This window comes from Mytilus galloprovincialis, chromosome 14, assembly GCF_965363235.1.
Source record: "Mytilus galloprovincialis chromosome 14, xbMytGall1.hap1.1, whole genome shotgun sequence".
Taxonomy (NCBI): Eukaryota; Metazoa; Mollusca; class Bivalvia; order Mytilida; family Mytilidae; genus Mytilus; species Mytilus galloprovincialis.
The window spans coordinates 4,749,712-4,765,871 of record NC_134851.1 but is presented as its reverse complement, the minus strand read 5'-3'; the positions used below and the strand labels follow the sequence as shown (position 1 = coordinate 4,765,871).

Sequence of the window (16,160 nt, the reverse complement as noted above, 5' to 3'; positions counted from 1 at the left end):
TAACATAAATTTCCATTCAAGCGTGTCAAATGCTTTTTTAAAATCGACAAAAACAATAGCCCCTTCTATATTATATATATCTGCATAATCTATAATGTCCTGTATTTGCCTTAAATTAAACCCAATAAATCTATTTTTTATGTATCCAGACTGATCAGTGTTTATGAGTTTTGGTAAAACTTTTTTTAGTCGTTGAGCTAGAACATGGGACAATATTTTAAGATCGACGTTTAATAATGAAATTGGTCTATAATTTTCTAATTTTAATGGGTCCCCCTTTTTGAATATTAACGACAAAACACTAGAACGCTGAGAGTAAGTCAATAAACTATCTTCATGACCCTTATTATAAACTTTAACAAGTAGATATTTAAGCTTCTCCCAAAACGTTTTGTAAAATTCTACGGTTAGACCGTCAAGTCCAGGAGACTTGTTTAATTTCATATTGTTTATCGCTTCAGAACATTCCTCAAGCGTTACTGAACCATCACACAATAGTTTTTCTTCATCATTTAATTTATATTCTAATTTTGTATTTTTAATGTATTCTTGGGATAATGTATCATTAGGATTTTGTGATGAAAATAATTTTTCATAGTAGTTTTTAATCTCAAGTAAAATCTTACTTTGATCTTTTAAGACATTGTTTTTTTCATCTAATAACTTATTTATCGATTTTTTAATTTGCCTTTGCTTTTCAAGTCCCAAAAAATATGCATTATTTTTTTCTCCTAATTCAATCCATTTTTCTCTGGCTCTGATTTGTGCACCAATGGCTTTCTCATCATAAATCTTATTCAGTTCTGATTCCAAATTTTTAATACGATCATCCAAATTAGAGTTTAATAAATCTAATTGGTCTCTCTCAACCATCTTTTCCTGTAATTCTTTTTCTAACGTGTGTGTGACTTCTCTCTTGGCTTTAGCTTTTGATTTACAATATTTTACAGTAGCTTCTTTAATTTCAAGTTTTAATATATCCCAAAAAATACGACAGTCTGTATCTCTATTTTGGTATTGATTTAAACAGTTAGTTATCAAATTGTTAATTAAGCTTTGATAATCTTTATTTTCTAAGACAGAGTTATTTAGTTTCCAGAACCCACGTCCTTTTTCTGACGCCCCCGTTTTAAATGTTAAACAAACGCTCAGATGATCAGTATACTGAATTGTTGCCGGTTTAATTTTACATGTATCTATCTGAGGTCTTAAATTGCTATCAATCAGTATTAGATCTATTCTACTCGCCTGAGATTTATCTTTTCTCCTCCAAGTAAACTGTTGTATATTTTCATTCATAACTCGCCAAATATCAATAAGATTGTTATCTTTTAACAACGATTTCAAGCTTGATACTGGTTTATTGTTTTTATGATTGTTACTTGCACTTATTCTATCAATATTTTTTAATGTTTCATTAAAGTCTCCCCCAATTATTGGGATTCCAATACCATTTTCTTTCACAAAGAGATCTACCTTTTTAAAAAATGACTTTCTTGCAGTTGTGTTGTTTGGTCCATATAAACAAACTATTGAAAAAATTGTGTCATTTATTTGGATATTTAATAAAACAATCCTTCCATCTTTATCTGTAAATTGATTTATAATCTCATACTTCAATAAATTGTTTATAAATATCGAGACCCCCCTGCTTGCTGATGTACCATTACTGCAAAAAACATCAAAGTTAGTTTGATTTTTTATTTCATTTTCAATATCTAAGTCTATATGAGTTTCTTGTATTAAAGCTATTGATATTTTTTGAGATTTTAACCATGTCAAAACCCTGTTACGTTTCTCTCTTGCGTGCATGCCATTTACATTAAGGCTGCACAATTTAACTGTGTTATCAAATAACATATTAAAAAGTTTACAGTTCTATCCACAACATTGAATAAATCTTGTATTTTCTCCATACACATATTATATAATTTGGTATACACACATATTGTAAATAAATAACGATAATTATAAACATCACATTGCGGGATTGCATACTTATTTTTTCTTAACTGTACATACACATGATACATGCTGTTTTCATTTGATATCCATGGATTATTATTCTGAACGCTTTTGGTGTAATTGTATTCTATATTTCTCCAACAAAGATATTCATAATGTTCTCTTGTAATATAAATTGTTTGATTGGATATACAAATTTCATTTATACACACTGAATCTGTGAAACTGATATAAATATGTGTGTAAACATTTGCACGGAAATCATGGAAATTACTTTTGTTGAATGGATGTTTTTGCACATCAGGTAAGGAATTATTTATACCTTTTATTATCAATATTGAACACAGAAAAGTATTTTTAAAAACTATATATAGTATGTCTGTCTTAACGAGTTCACTGTTTGGAATAAATACCGGTTTGGCTATATTATTGTGAACTTTAAATGTTTGAATTAGACTTTTCGTTTCTATAAATAGTACAGGGAAAAACCTACATAACATGTAAACATAAACCAGCTGTTTATACATTGAGTTCACACTTTTTCTATCTTCATATATTAATATCATCAAACAACTATTTGTTACTACACTTTGTATTACTTCATTTCCACAACTAGCACATAATATAACATACAGCAAAAAAATACATTGTTTCAAGAATCGTGAATACACGTATGTCGATTTTGAAAAATGTTGTACATATGTTAACTCATTCAGTTTGAGCTTATTGTTTTTCATATTTTTATTTTTTTTATATTTTGGATAAGATAAAATTATATACATTGACATGATTGTTGTCATTTATTATACATCAGAAAATATTCGTATTAGGTTTTCCCTGTGTTTTGTTTCTTTTGCATTCTGTTGTGACTGTTTTTGTCATGAAGTCTTTCTGGTGGTGTTGGTGGTGTTCTTGCTTTTGGATCTGGCCTAGTCTGCCCTGAAGGTGTTTTGACAAATTTGTCAATGGATTGTTGAGATTTAGCTGTTTTTTCTTGAACATGTTGAACATCACTATCAGCAATTTTTACAGTTTTTGTTGTGCTTTTCATAGTTTGTCCATCTTTGTCTGATTTACTGGTGTTTTTTGTTTTGACAGCTTTATCACTAACATCACTAGGTATAGGTACCTGTGTTGATGGTACTTTGCTATGTGTGTGTTCATCATTTACTTCATTTTCTTGTACTACAATCTCATTCTCAGAGAAGCCTTTTGTACATTCCATCATTCTATGACCACTTTCATTACAAGACTTGCACACCCAGTCATTAGGGCAATGTTGCATAATATGCCCTTTTATCAGACATTTATGGCATATTTTCTCATCTAAACTTGTTGAATTTGGGTTGTTATTGAAATGGCTAAATTCTGTTTGCCCAGGATGAAATATTTTAGCATAATATTTACCAATTGTTAGGTCTCTTGGTATGGGGTTATCTAATAATTTACTGATTACTAATCTGTCCCCAGTTTGACAGTTTGTGACTTTACCATCTACTCTCAGTCTTTCTCTAGAGAGATCCTGGATGTTGCATCCTGCTAGTGTAAGAGCTCTGTGTATTTGCTCGTCGTCCGCTGACAAGGGAACATTTTTAACTTTTATTCGTATGGTATCTGGTTGGAGATTAGAGGGATTACGGGGATTTTGCGGATGCAAGGAAATCTGCCTGCCACGCAGATTTAAACCTTGAATCAACAATGACAGTCTGTCTTCCTCATTATCCATATATATTCTCCACATGCTTCTGATTCTTTGGATACCTTTTATACACCCAGCATGGACTTTGAGAGAAATGGCCTTATAAATTTCGACGTTCGTGAGCCATAAAGATCGGGCAGGTTTGGCTTTGCCGTGAACATCTTCATCAAGAAGAAAGAAGGGTTTCACTCGATCGCTAGATTGAGAATTATTTGGTGAATTTGTTTGGTCTTGACTATTGTAGTCATTGTAACTGTAGTTTTTATCATTGTTATCATCTGTTTGACTATTTTTTCCCGTGAGCGCATTAGAATAAGACGCCATATTTGCTTTGTTCACATTGTTTACATCGTGAGTTTCAACTTGACCTTCAATTTCTGTCGATTTCATACAAACTAAACTTTGAATTAACTGCTGAATCTGCTCTTGATTGAGTTCTTTACACAACTGTTCAATTGTTTGCGACATTATTGTTAACTTTTAAATATAATTTTCAACTTTTACGGAGCTCGCTCTTGGACAGCCTTAACATACCAAGGGACGTAACATACATTCTTAACACTTCCTTTGAATTATAATGTCAGAGTTCACATTAACGGCGATGGTGATATTAAATTTGTTTCACATTAGCAAAAGGATTATTGAAATTATCCTTAGTTCGTTTAAATTCTTTAACGAAATATTAAAAAGCTCTTGATATCTAAAATATCATCGGATTTATAGTCCCCGTTTTGACCGAACGTGGCTGTGCGTATTTATACGCTAAAAAATAAAAAAAAGATGCATAATTTAGCAAGCCTGGGGTCCTGTCTAATCTTGTCACGGTACCTTACGACGCGCAGCTAAATATCGGGCCGGGATACCAGGCTAACTTTAGCAAGGTTTCCTTTGGGGTCTGAGATTCTGTACCAAAGTCAACTCTGGATTTTCACTGATTTTAATTATAAAATATATTTATGCATTGTATTTTAAAAACTTGATGTGGAGGTGCTTTATTTTTAATCAAGAATTATAGTAATAACAGCATTCGACCAAGACACCTATTATTAATGTACAATATTTACAAAGGGTGAAAGGGTTGGGTTTTGTTCGATTCTTTTACTTAACCGGTTTGAAATTTCCTTACATTTCTATATAAGTATATAAAAAAACTAAAAACAAATTGGCGAGTGAAACGATGTGATTTGAGTAAAAGGCTTTTATTTGGTAAACATTTACGGCTTTCACCACATATTACTAGCTCTGATTCAATGGTTTTGGAGAGAGTTTATGCTTAACAGATATGGAAAGTTAAATGCAATTGATGAAATGCTCTTCTTTATTCACTTATAAGATTATTAATTATATGTGGTAAATAAATTATTCTTATTTGAATGAAAGAAGATTTGAGCTATACGCAAAAGCGACATCAACCGAACACACAAATAGCAAAGGAAATTAAGACTGAAATGCGTTTTTAGTAAAAAGAATGAAGTCATGCGTGTGAAGTTCATTTTTGCTGAACTATGATACATTATTGTTCAGGGACTAGCTGAATCCCGTCTCCGTGTGCGATATTTTCTCGATGTGTGGAAGACCCATTGTTGGCCTAGGGTTGTGTTCTGCTCTTTGGTAGGCTTGTTGACACATTCCCCGTTTCCATTCTCAATTATATTAAGGATGTACTTATTGAAATACCACAATCCTGTATATAACAAAATTTTCAAAAATGGTTTTCAAACATCTCCTTTAGAAGGTGTTTTGAAGAACAGAAAAACAATCTTTATGTGATATGAAATGTATCCGTTTTCCGTTTATTCTGTGTGTATGCCAAGGGATTTTCAAAACTTCGTCAAACACATTTACAATGTACATATTTGCTCTGACCTAAATTTAAATGTTCGACAAAATAAAAAGAGTTGCCAATGATAGCACAAATATAAATATTGACCCAAAGAACCAAGTTTAACATGTTTGCTTTATACTGTTGGCTTAAAATACGAATAAACGTGTGTGCAATGATTTTAATTCTAAATTCTAAGTCAAAACACCAGAAGACGGAAGTCACTACTAAACACAAAGCCTTAAAACTTTTAAACATTGAGTCAATGCAAAGAGATAATGAGGGTCTTCAGGCCTGCCTGTATTCTTAAACTTTGTCTATTTTCTTTGTTCTTTATTTTGTTTACCATATATATTCTTTATTTCAGGCTCATTGTACTCTATTTTATACTGAACCCAGATCATGATCTCAGATCAACAAAATAGTCCGTAAGATTCATTTTAATCGTGTGATACTTGACTATTGGCTCGCCTTGTTAACTCGCGTATACTGATCCAGACTGCACCTATATATTAACCAATCAGGGACAAGTAGAACAGTCAAGCAGCATAAGACGATAACAAGGTTCATGTAAACTTTAACGAAAAATAACGTCTTCTTTGTAAGTACTATGAAATGTATACTGGTAAAAAATGAGTTTCTTGTTTAATTTAAAACACTTTCATTGATAGATTTTTCTCACGTTGCAAAAAAAAAAACCAAAACAACAAAGCACAGTTTGTTAAACTATTGGTAATTACACTGTTCTTGTTTTAGATCCAAACATTTACTTTTCAAAACTAGGAATAATGGATCATAGTCAGAGTTTTCATAGTGCACATAGGCCACATTTACATATATAAGCTCGGAACAAGACATTTATTAGAGCACGAAAATTGATTTAAGTGACATTTTCATCTAAATCAAACTTCTTCTGTGCAGTCAATTTTATGGTGTCTTGTGTTTAATTCCCATTTCTAGAATCTAAATGAAAACATGAAAATAATGATGCACCATTTGTTGGTCTATATCTCTGTATTATTTGGGGTTATATTTTTGGAGGTGCACCAAGTGACGTTGCTCATGTAGTCAACATGATTGGTGAACTACAAAACTTAAGGTAGATAGGAAAACCATCTACACGAATATATAGGTTGTACTTTGGTCATATACTAGTAGATGCCAACTCAGAAGCAAGCAAGTTTGAGCTACTCCACGCGTGTATTTTGAAAATACTGGTAGGAGAGTGTAGTAGTTTTAGTAGAGTACAACAAATCATTTACAGTGGAGGGATTCTATCGACACGACAAGAAGAATTTTGCCGCCAAAGCGTTTAAAAGCAAACAGACTTATATTCCAGCATTGTGAGGCTATAGTTAATCTACATTCATATTTATCTTACAATTATTAATCGTTTATCAAAGATACCAACCTAATTTAAATATTAATCTGAACAAATATTATTACTAGAAACAAAAATATTATCAATGTCAAGTATACTCAAAAAGTATTCAATTCTTAAAATTCCAATAAAGTCTTGACATGGAAGAGAATTTAGGTAATAGATGAATGGGTTTGCTTTGAAATGTAAATACATTGTATGTGTCACCTAACCCGAATAATTAAGTCCCTCTCCGTAATTGATCTCTAATACTAGTGCAAGATAATGCAACCATCATGAGCGGCGGAAATATAGCCACTTTTTTATTCGGATTAACGCGATTTGAGACTATTTCTATTTGATTTTGGTACCGCCAAATGGTTCGTTAATGATTGCCAATGCGTATGCCGAATTTTATGACCACACAGTTCCTTAAGCAAGGTTCGTGCAGCAAACGGCTCTACATATATATAAGAAGATGTGGTGGGAGTGCCAATGAGACAACTATCCATCCAAGTCACAATTTGTAAAAGTAAACCATAATAGGCCAAAGTACGCCCCCAAAATGACTAGTGTACATCCTTTAATAATGAGAAAACCTCATACCATAGTTCAAACGAGAAAAATAACGGTCCAACTTATAACAATGCAATACACGAAAAACAAACATGACAGTCATGAACTGACAACAACCGTTATATAGTCTCTTAAAACTGGTCAATAATAATCATGCGCTGAATATCTTATTTGCCATTTAGAATAGAGTATAAACATATTCAATTTTACAACAACAAAAAAAACATATATAAAAAAAGAAAATTATATATACCTACAGAATGTTTAGTATGTCCTCAAACCGTTAAACGTGATATAATTATTAATTCATGTCGCTGGAAGTACAACAATTATGTCAGCGTTACGACATTAGAAAAATAATGACATTTGTGATTCGCTGCAGGCACATTCTCGCGATGACTATCTTGTCTGGTTTGTATTTACATCATAGAAGTCATTCATTATTTAACAATTACAGGGACCATATCAAAATAAACAATTCCGTTGAAGTCTGACAGAAATCACTTCTACAGTAGTAAGAATAGTATATATATATTTGACCATAAGAGTAGACCCCTGAATCTTAAACAAATGCTATTTTTTTTTAACCAAATTTCTGGGGAAAAGGTTAGGTGGTATCTATATTTTCTGCAGCCAAATAAGAAAATCTCTACTTTTCGGAGGTAAAAATTGGGCTTACTTAATTGCAGGGGTTTACGCAGTATATATTGGACGATGTCCGTAGTCTTTCGGAACACCGGATGTTATTCGGAATACATTTGTTCTTTCCATGGCCACCTTGTACCTACATGCTCAATAGCATACATTCATTAATTGACCTGTTGAATGAGCATTAGCACCTTAAAGTTACTATAGAGATATGTTACATAGGATGCGTAATTTTAAAATGAAATGATAGTATTTATACTTCTTTTATAGATTTTAGTTAACAAATCTCGTTTCGAATATAAATCGTATTGCTTACATGAAATCTTATCTCATATCTTAACACAGCTGGTTTCAACGTTTGACTCTAATTAAAATAACTACGCATATATTGAAAGTAAATTTTAGCAGCTTGTAATTGCGTGCAAGGAAATATTCAAATGATAATTAAAGTAGCTTGCGTCATAATAAATATATATGCTTCAAAATCGTTTGACTTTAACTAAAACAAACACCCATCACATCCCAGAAACTCCGAAAGCACGGATTACCGTTCCAGATACGACCGGGACACGTCTCAAATACGTTCAATAGATTTTTTTTCCCTTCGTAGCGTACATTTCATTTACGTTAGACATACGCCAACATAGGTCACCTGAACGCCAGATAAACGCTGATAGCTCGTACGCTTCTCGCACGCCAAATACACGCTTTAAGCTCGTTGTGCACACGATACAGATATGATTGACATGTTGAATGCATCCAAAAATAAAAAATGAAAATAAGTCAATGAGGCCAGGGCTGGACTAATTGGTTGTGTGCATGATTTTTTTTACCACGACCGACGTACGTTGATGTGTGATGCCGGTATTACATTAAGTAAACAATCAATGTCAGTTTCTAATTCTTATGTACAACAAAAGTACTCACTGGCGGATCTAGAAATTTTTATAAGTGGGGCCCACTAACTGCCTAAGAGGGGACCCGCGACAGTCACGCTTCAGTGATTCCCTATATAAGCAACCAAATTTTTTTTCCCCAAAAGGGGGGCCCGCCCCCCCCCCCTCCCCCTAAATCCGCGTCTGGTACTATAAAATAATACATCTTTATTAAACAATTATCTAATATAAAATGCCAAACAAGCATTTGGGTTTACGATTGCATTTCTTTTTTTTTAAGAAAGCAACTTGTTTTATTTGTTTATGACAGATACTTAAAAGTATAGTTCTGTAGATTTATTGGAAGTAAGGCCCCTTTTGTGGGAAAAAAATAGTAAGGTCTTTCTGGCATGAAAGTGCTTTCTTTAATAGTATATTTTGTTTTTCTAGCTAAAGAAAAACAAACTTTTAATTAGACATGTCTGTATAACTGTGTAAACAAATATATGAACGTTTCTTATTATGTAAGTCACGTTTATTAGTTCTCAAAATATAGTTTCATTTCAATGCTACCAGGAATGTCAACATATTGTGTTCATACCGCTGGCTCATATTACCGTTAGCACACATACATATGACACAGTATATTGTTCTAGATTACAAGAATATTACATGACGATAGTAATCATTGGTACTTGATGTAGAGTATGGTAAAGAGTCGATTACTTAAAATATTCAATTTGTATTTCGATCAACATATAGGACATCCTATGTCAAGCTTTTTCTACGACAGATTCAATAGGCTCTGTGTTCAATAAAGCCATTTTACACAATAGTTTTGCTGTCGTATACAGCAGATTTTTGTCTGCTGTTCGGCGGACACTTTCCTTGACTCTAAATCCTAATATGTAATTATATTAAAGTTTGATAGAAATATAAAATACTAGTCAGTGAGTTATGAAATAACTCTTAAGAATTTTCGTTATCAAATAGTTCATCAAACACATTTTACGCTACCAGGAGATAGGGTAATAAAACTGTGATTGAAGTTAGCAATAAATTAACCATGCACATTATATAGTTCCTTGTTAGGGGTATTGTTAGCAACGTCTGACGGTTATGGTGATACGTTCTGGGTAATAAAACAGGTAATGGAAATATAAAAGGAAAAAAAAACATTATTAAAGGCAACATAACACAAAGTACATTGGAGGTATGAAAAATGTCTGGAGCGACCATTTATAAAGGTTATGTTAACCTGATAGAAATAATTATCACAGACTGGAAAATTAGATGGAAGTTTGATTCAATAATAAGGTCAATCAATGTTTCATGCAAAACTGGTTCTTTTTACATAGAATTAAACACTTTCTGGTTCTTTTTTCATATAGAATAAATCTCTTGGTCATATTTCAAGTCGTAGCATAGCCAGAACTCGAGCTCTTAGTACTATGCACAATATCCTAAAACGGAATTTTTTGGAAAGATGTAATCTAGATTAGCAATAGCAAGATGGTTTTGACAATTGGAATTGGTTGGTTGGAAAAAAGAACTGAATGGAAATGCTTATGACGTGTTAAATAGTTTAATTGCTTAATACGTTTTTAAGACAGTCAAACCAGTCAAATAAAAACGCCTTAAGAATGCTACCCGACATCCTCTTTTAGATAATTGTATTGCCCTTTTGTGTGCTTCCCCCTCCAAATAAGAAAAATAAAATAAAAGACAAATACTGTTATTGTTTCTTTCTAATTTAAGGCTACTAAACTATCCTTGTACTAAAATTCGGAGCCATGCAACAAGTCATTTTTTTGGTAGAAATAGAAGGTCTGACAATTTTAGTTTAACTTCATGCTGTAATATTAACTTAATGTACAACTGCAACTAAATGTAATGTTTGCATAAAAAAGGGGGGGGGTGCGAGTTTTATTTAACTTCATGTACAACTGTAACTAATGTTTACATAAACTGACAAAGAGTTGAAAATATACAATTGACTGCTGTACAAAAGATGTTAGTTCCCACTAAAGACACGAACTTGAATATCAATTAACATTTTGTTAGGATTTAAATAGAATGAGATACTTAGATATCTTCTTATTGTCCAGACGTAACTCTATACATATTGTGTATTCAAACCGTAAACAAAATACCCGACATGGTTGTAATATGATTCCAACATACAACACGTATGTATATAACATACACATACTAAAATATTATAAATTCACAGTGACGGAATTTGGATTTCAATAAGCTCATCATAAATATCAGGGCTAAAAAAACGTCAAACGTGCAATATTCAAGTAAAGCAATTTGAAAAACAGTTAGACAAAAAACTGTTAATTAACAATATCCTTTTCCTGGATTATACTCTTTGTCTATTTTGGGCAAGATTATTTTTCTTCAGTTCTTCCTAGGCTATTATACTCATTTAAAATAATAATTTGAGCTTCGAAAATTAGAATATAGCTCATACCTTGATAAATCACTACACCTTATATTGAAATACTGAAAAGAATCTGCATCATTTGAGTCGCTATGACCTACATTTGTAAATTGCTGTAATCCTTTTTCATAATTTATTTTTGTAACATTCATTAATTTAGAAACGAATGCTGTTTAAAAAGATTTGTTGTAAAAATGTAATACTACGAAAGACGATTAATTATGATTAGTTATGATAAATAATCAATGCTTACATGACTGTGAATAACTCGATAACAAGGCTTATAAAGGGCTTTTTATGAATAATTATTACAAGAACATAAGGACAGATTTCAAAAGATATAAACACAATGTAAGAGGCGACAATCTTTCTAACATTATTCAAAGATTATCTGCGAGTTTCCTATTAGACGGTTTTGGATAAAAATAAAAGAAAATGTCAAAAAAATAGAGAAATCGCAACCTGTTTAATTCTTGGCTGATCAAGTTTTTGGTAGCTTGTTTATGTTGTCTACTAAAAATATCCACTATAATAACACTTTGATTTGAATAGACTTGTAATAAAATAACTGATAGTCATCTGGATGAGTACAATGAACCACAATAGTTATGTAACCAATAGACAGTACGCTCAAGTAGCTCGCAATAAATGGCGAAGACACCAGTGGAAACGTTGACATATTTTACCACCCTGGTGATTGTCATAGCAGGAGCGGGTCCAGCCATTTAAAAAAGGGGGTTCCTAACCCAGGACAAAGGGGGGTTTCAACTATATGTCCCCATTCAAATGCATTGATCGTCCAAAAAAGGGGGGTTCCAACCCCCGAACCCCCCCCCCCCCTCGGGATCCGCGCCTGCATAGATCCATGATGTAGTAGATGAAATAGTTATTGAGTTCCCGTGCATACTAGTATGCCTGACTTCATAGTAAAGAACAGTCATAGCTTGAAATCGAAGTTTCAATAGTATCATGCATGAGATTGATCAATTGATGTATAAAAAAGGAAATTTAATGAGACCATGCCCACCAGCAAACAGAGTCCAAAATGACGTAAATGTAAGCAATTATAGGTCACAATACGGCCTTCACCTATGCGCAAATCCCATACCGTATAAGGCCCCGACATGGTAAAATGAAAACAATTCAAATGAAAAAACCAACGACCTTGTGAAAGCCAAAACAAATAGGAAAGATCAGCAATACCGAATGTTTGTGTAAATCTACAAAACGTTGTGTTATAAATTGTACACAACAAAATCATATCACCTTCAGTTTGTAAATTTTCCAGTTAACACGAAAGCCGGGAGCAACTGTAAATATTTGCTTCATGCTTTAACCACATAATTTTAATGACAGCATAAAGTCTATTGTGTGAGCGGAGAAAGGAATTTGTTTTATGTACGTGTTCCCTGTAATCTAAAAACGAAGGCGTTACCAGTCAAAGTTGTTTTATGTTGACCGGTAAAGACTACGTGACCCTTATAGCTTATTGTACATGTATTCGCCTTACTGTTTGCAATAAACTTACATTCATGAAGACAATTGCACAATATCATTGGCAAGTCACAGCGATCGCACAGCCATTGTTATGCGGCGAAGGTCGCTTCCATTTTCTACCCGAAATGCTAAGCATTTGACAATTAGAACGGTCATTTTCCTTACACACTATATCACATGGGATGGAGGCATATTACAGTTCAATGATCAATCGACTAATTGGTTGACAAATTGTAGACAATTGTCTATTGCTGAAACCCAAATACTGACATCTAAATGTCATTTGGTTTTCTGTGTTGTTGTGTTTCTGTCTCATATAAAAATCATATATTCTCTTTTTCTTAGATCGACACCAAGCATTTCAAATAAAACTTCTTTAGTTTTTTTGGCCCATTATTATCTATTCTGTAAACCAAACCCAGATCCTCGGGTGTTTGTTGCAATAACTAGAACCAACAGATGCACCAACTATTTTGGGTTTACAATCATTACTTAATAAGCGAGACCCAACATTTTAAATGTAGATTGGAACCAACAGATGCACCGACTATTTGGGTAATCATTACTTAGTAAGCGAGACCCAACATTTTAAATGTAGATTGTAACCAACAGATGCACCGACTATTTGGGTAATCATTACTTAATAAGCGAGACCCAACATTTTAAATGTAGATTTTTCCGTCTTGCATTTGTTTCATATCAGGGTAGTATATTATAAATGACAACAAAACTCTTCCTTGAGGAACTATAAATAATCAAATTCTTTGTAGATATTTATCCTATTTAGATACATGTATCCTTTTCATTGGAAAGAATGTCGGACTCTAACTTAATTCAGTTGTCATGTCATTAAATATTATATATTCGTGAAGGTCTTTGGATGTTGTCCATTTATAAGTTTATATATTAAAAAATGAAGGTTCCAATTCCCCCAGGAAACGTTGACCTCAAATGGTTTTATATTTTTTATGTCCCTTTTGATGACGTATAATAACTTTTTATATGATTTGGTTTTTATACATTGTTGGCTTTCAAATGTTTGGTTTCGAGTGTTCCTGATGAAGGCTAATCCAGAAAAGCTCTTAATTTGGACACATTTATTAAAGGTAAACCCAAAAAAAGCGCCTCAGACGCATACATTTAGAAAGTGTTTTTAAATCGTTTTACATTTTTCATGTTTTAGCCTTTTATAGCTTACTATATGGGATGGATTTTGATCCGGCATTGTTGAAGGTCATAGTTGCACAGTAACCTATAGTTGCTAAATTCCAATTTCTTTGGAACCTGGTGGAGAGTTGTCTCTTTCGCAATTAATAAAATATATATTTTATGTACATACATTTTGTAACTCGGTATGTCCCGAAGATAAGTCCTCATTAAAGTAAGATGAAAGGAACATATTCGTTTATAAAGCTATGATATTTTGTAGTACAAATGAAAATAAAAACACAGTTAACAGGTAAATAAAATAATCCACTGGGGGAAATCAATAAAATATACATTTTATGTCATTAATATTTGATAGACAAAGTATCGAATATATATCTATCTATGTGTGTGTGTGTTAAACATGTGGTCTGACAAACTACCTCCAGGTGGCCAGGTGACAGACCTTTAACAATACAACTTTTTGTCAATAAAAAGACAATTTTGTCGCCTCTAGCCTGGAGGACATGACAAAGCTATACAGGGGTGTATTGTTAAATTGTTAGAGGGAGGATAAGACATCCATGTGAAGAAACATTTCTGACCAAGAGAAGTTCACATGAAATTACAATGTTACAATGTCCAGACAATTTGTTCATTAACTTCCATCCCTAAACATTATATCTGTATTGGTCCTTATAAATAGAGACATAAAAAGCATTTTAATTATTTGATTTGGAATTGCATTCAAAGCATTAAGAACTGTAGCTCTTAGGTCCTAATGTTAGGACATAGCAGCTACGGTTCCGCTAGCTTTCACAACACAAGATTTGAATGATCCTGCACAAGAAGCCATTTTATCGAATATGAAAACGATTCAACAAAACAAAACAACATATTATATTCAAAATTCAAAGAAAAAATACACATGCAGAGCGATGTTACGTACAGAGAAACATCAGAAAATTCGACATGGCCTTATTTATGCCACATTGTTCTAAGCGTTGTAACACAAGCAAATATGAGGAGTTAACATCTGTTTGATGATCCTGCATAGTTATGTTTCTAAATTCACTTAAAATTGAAAGGTGAACTATATACTCAGTATATGTATATAGACTGAAACGTTGTATAAAGAAAAATAGACAATTTACGATTAGCCAGCTACAATTGCAAGTTTAAATCGTTAATTTTTTGGGTTAAATTGACTTTTTGAAAATTGATTGAAACAGGTGGCTTCTCGTGTCGCCGGAACTTTTAAAATAAAACGGCCAACCCAAAGTACATTATAATGAATGGGTCCTTTAAATACAAATACAAGTTTCCAGTGTATTAGAGAATTGGTTATAACAAGCACACTATTCAAATCAAAACAAATAGTCGGTTGTATTGACATTTTAAATTTCCTGATTACAAATTTGATTGAAAAATTTAAAAGCGCTTACCTGTTAATTTAAATGTAAAAAATTTGTCGTTCAAAAAAATCACATATTCAAAATATGACTGTAAATGCTTGTAGTTGTTTATACATATCTATAACATTATGCAGAAAATATTACATATTCAACCTGACATACACCTGTAAAAAATTACCTATATCGTAAGATCAAAGACAAAATCATTCTTACCTGTTAATGATAGGTATAAGTAGCTTATATATCCATTAAGAAGACTATCGAATTAGTTCTCGTGAGAGCCACTTGAACTCACACTCGAAAAGTAAAATATTTCAATGATAAGTAAAATAAAAATAAATCCCAACCGTTGCTTAAAGCGGTTTAACATACATGATGATAAAGGTATGAGGTAAATATTAATAATCTTTACAGGTGACGTTTACATCTAGACGACACGGTGTGTGACTCCGAGGCATAGTACAGTAACTATTAGGTTGACTACTGTAGTGTGTACTCAAGCTGAACCATGTTTTAAGAGTATCGTATATAGAAAAGCTGATCTTATTTTTGTTTCAGTACTGTGGTACTATTGGAAAGGATAACTTATTTTGTTTCGTCAGCTGTTTGAGTGATATCATACTTGCAAATTGAAAAGTTTTTTGTTTTGATAGTACTTTAAGACACGAACAGAGTCTTTTTTATCTATGTAATTGATGTATATAATTG

At 32.5% G+C, this 16,160-nt stretch overlaps 1 protein-coding gene across 13 annotated transcripts in view; it reads right to left on the bottom strand.

Annotated features, from left to right (window-relative positions):
• Positions 1-15,821, bottom strand: part of LOC143058823 (microtubule-actin cross-linking factor 1, isoforms 6/7-like) — a 127,762-nt gene extending 111,941 nt beyond the window's left edge. For 10 of the 13 annotated variants that reach the window (XM_076232287.1, XM_076232291.1, XM_076232278.1 and 7 more), the window contains exon 1: positions 15,666-15,821. The gene's annotated coding sequence lies outside the window, so the exon portion shown is untranslated. Of the gene's footprint in view, positions 1-15,482; positions 15,507-15,665 lie in introns of those variants that run through there. The other 3 variants (XM_076232286.1, XM_076232289.1, XM_076232279.1) reach the window with 2 other exon arrangements.
• Between the last annotated feature and the right edge of the window lie 339 nt (positions 15,822-16,160).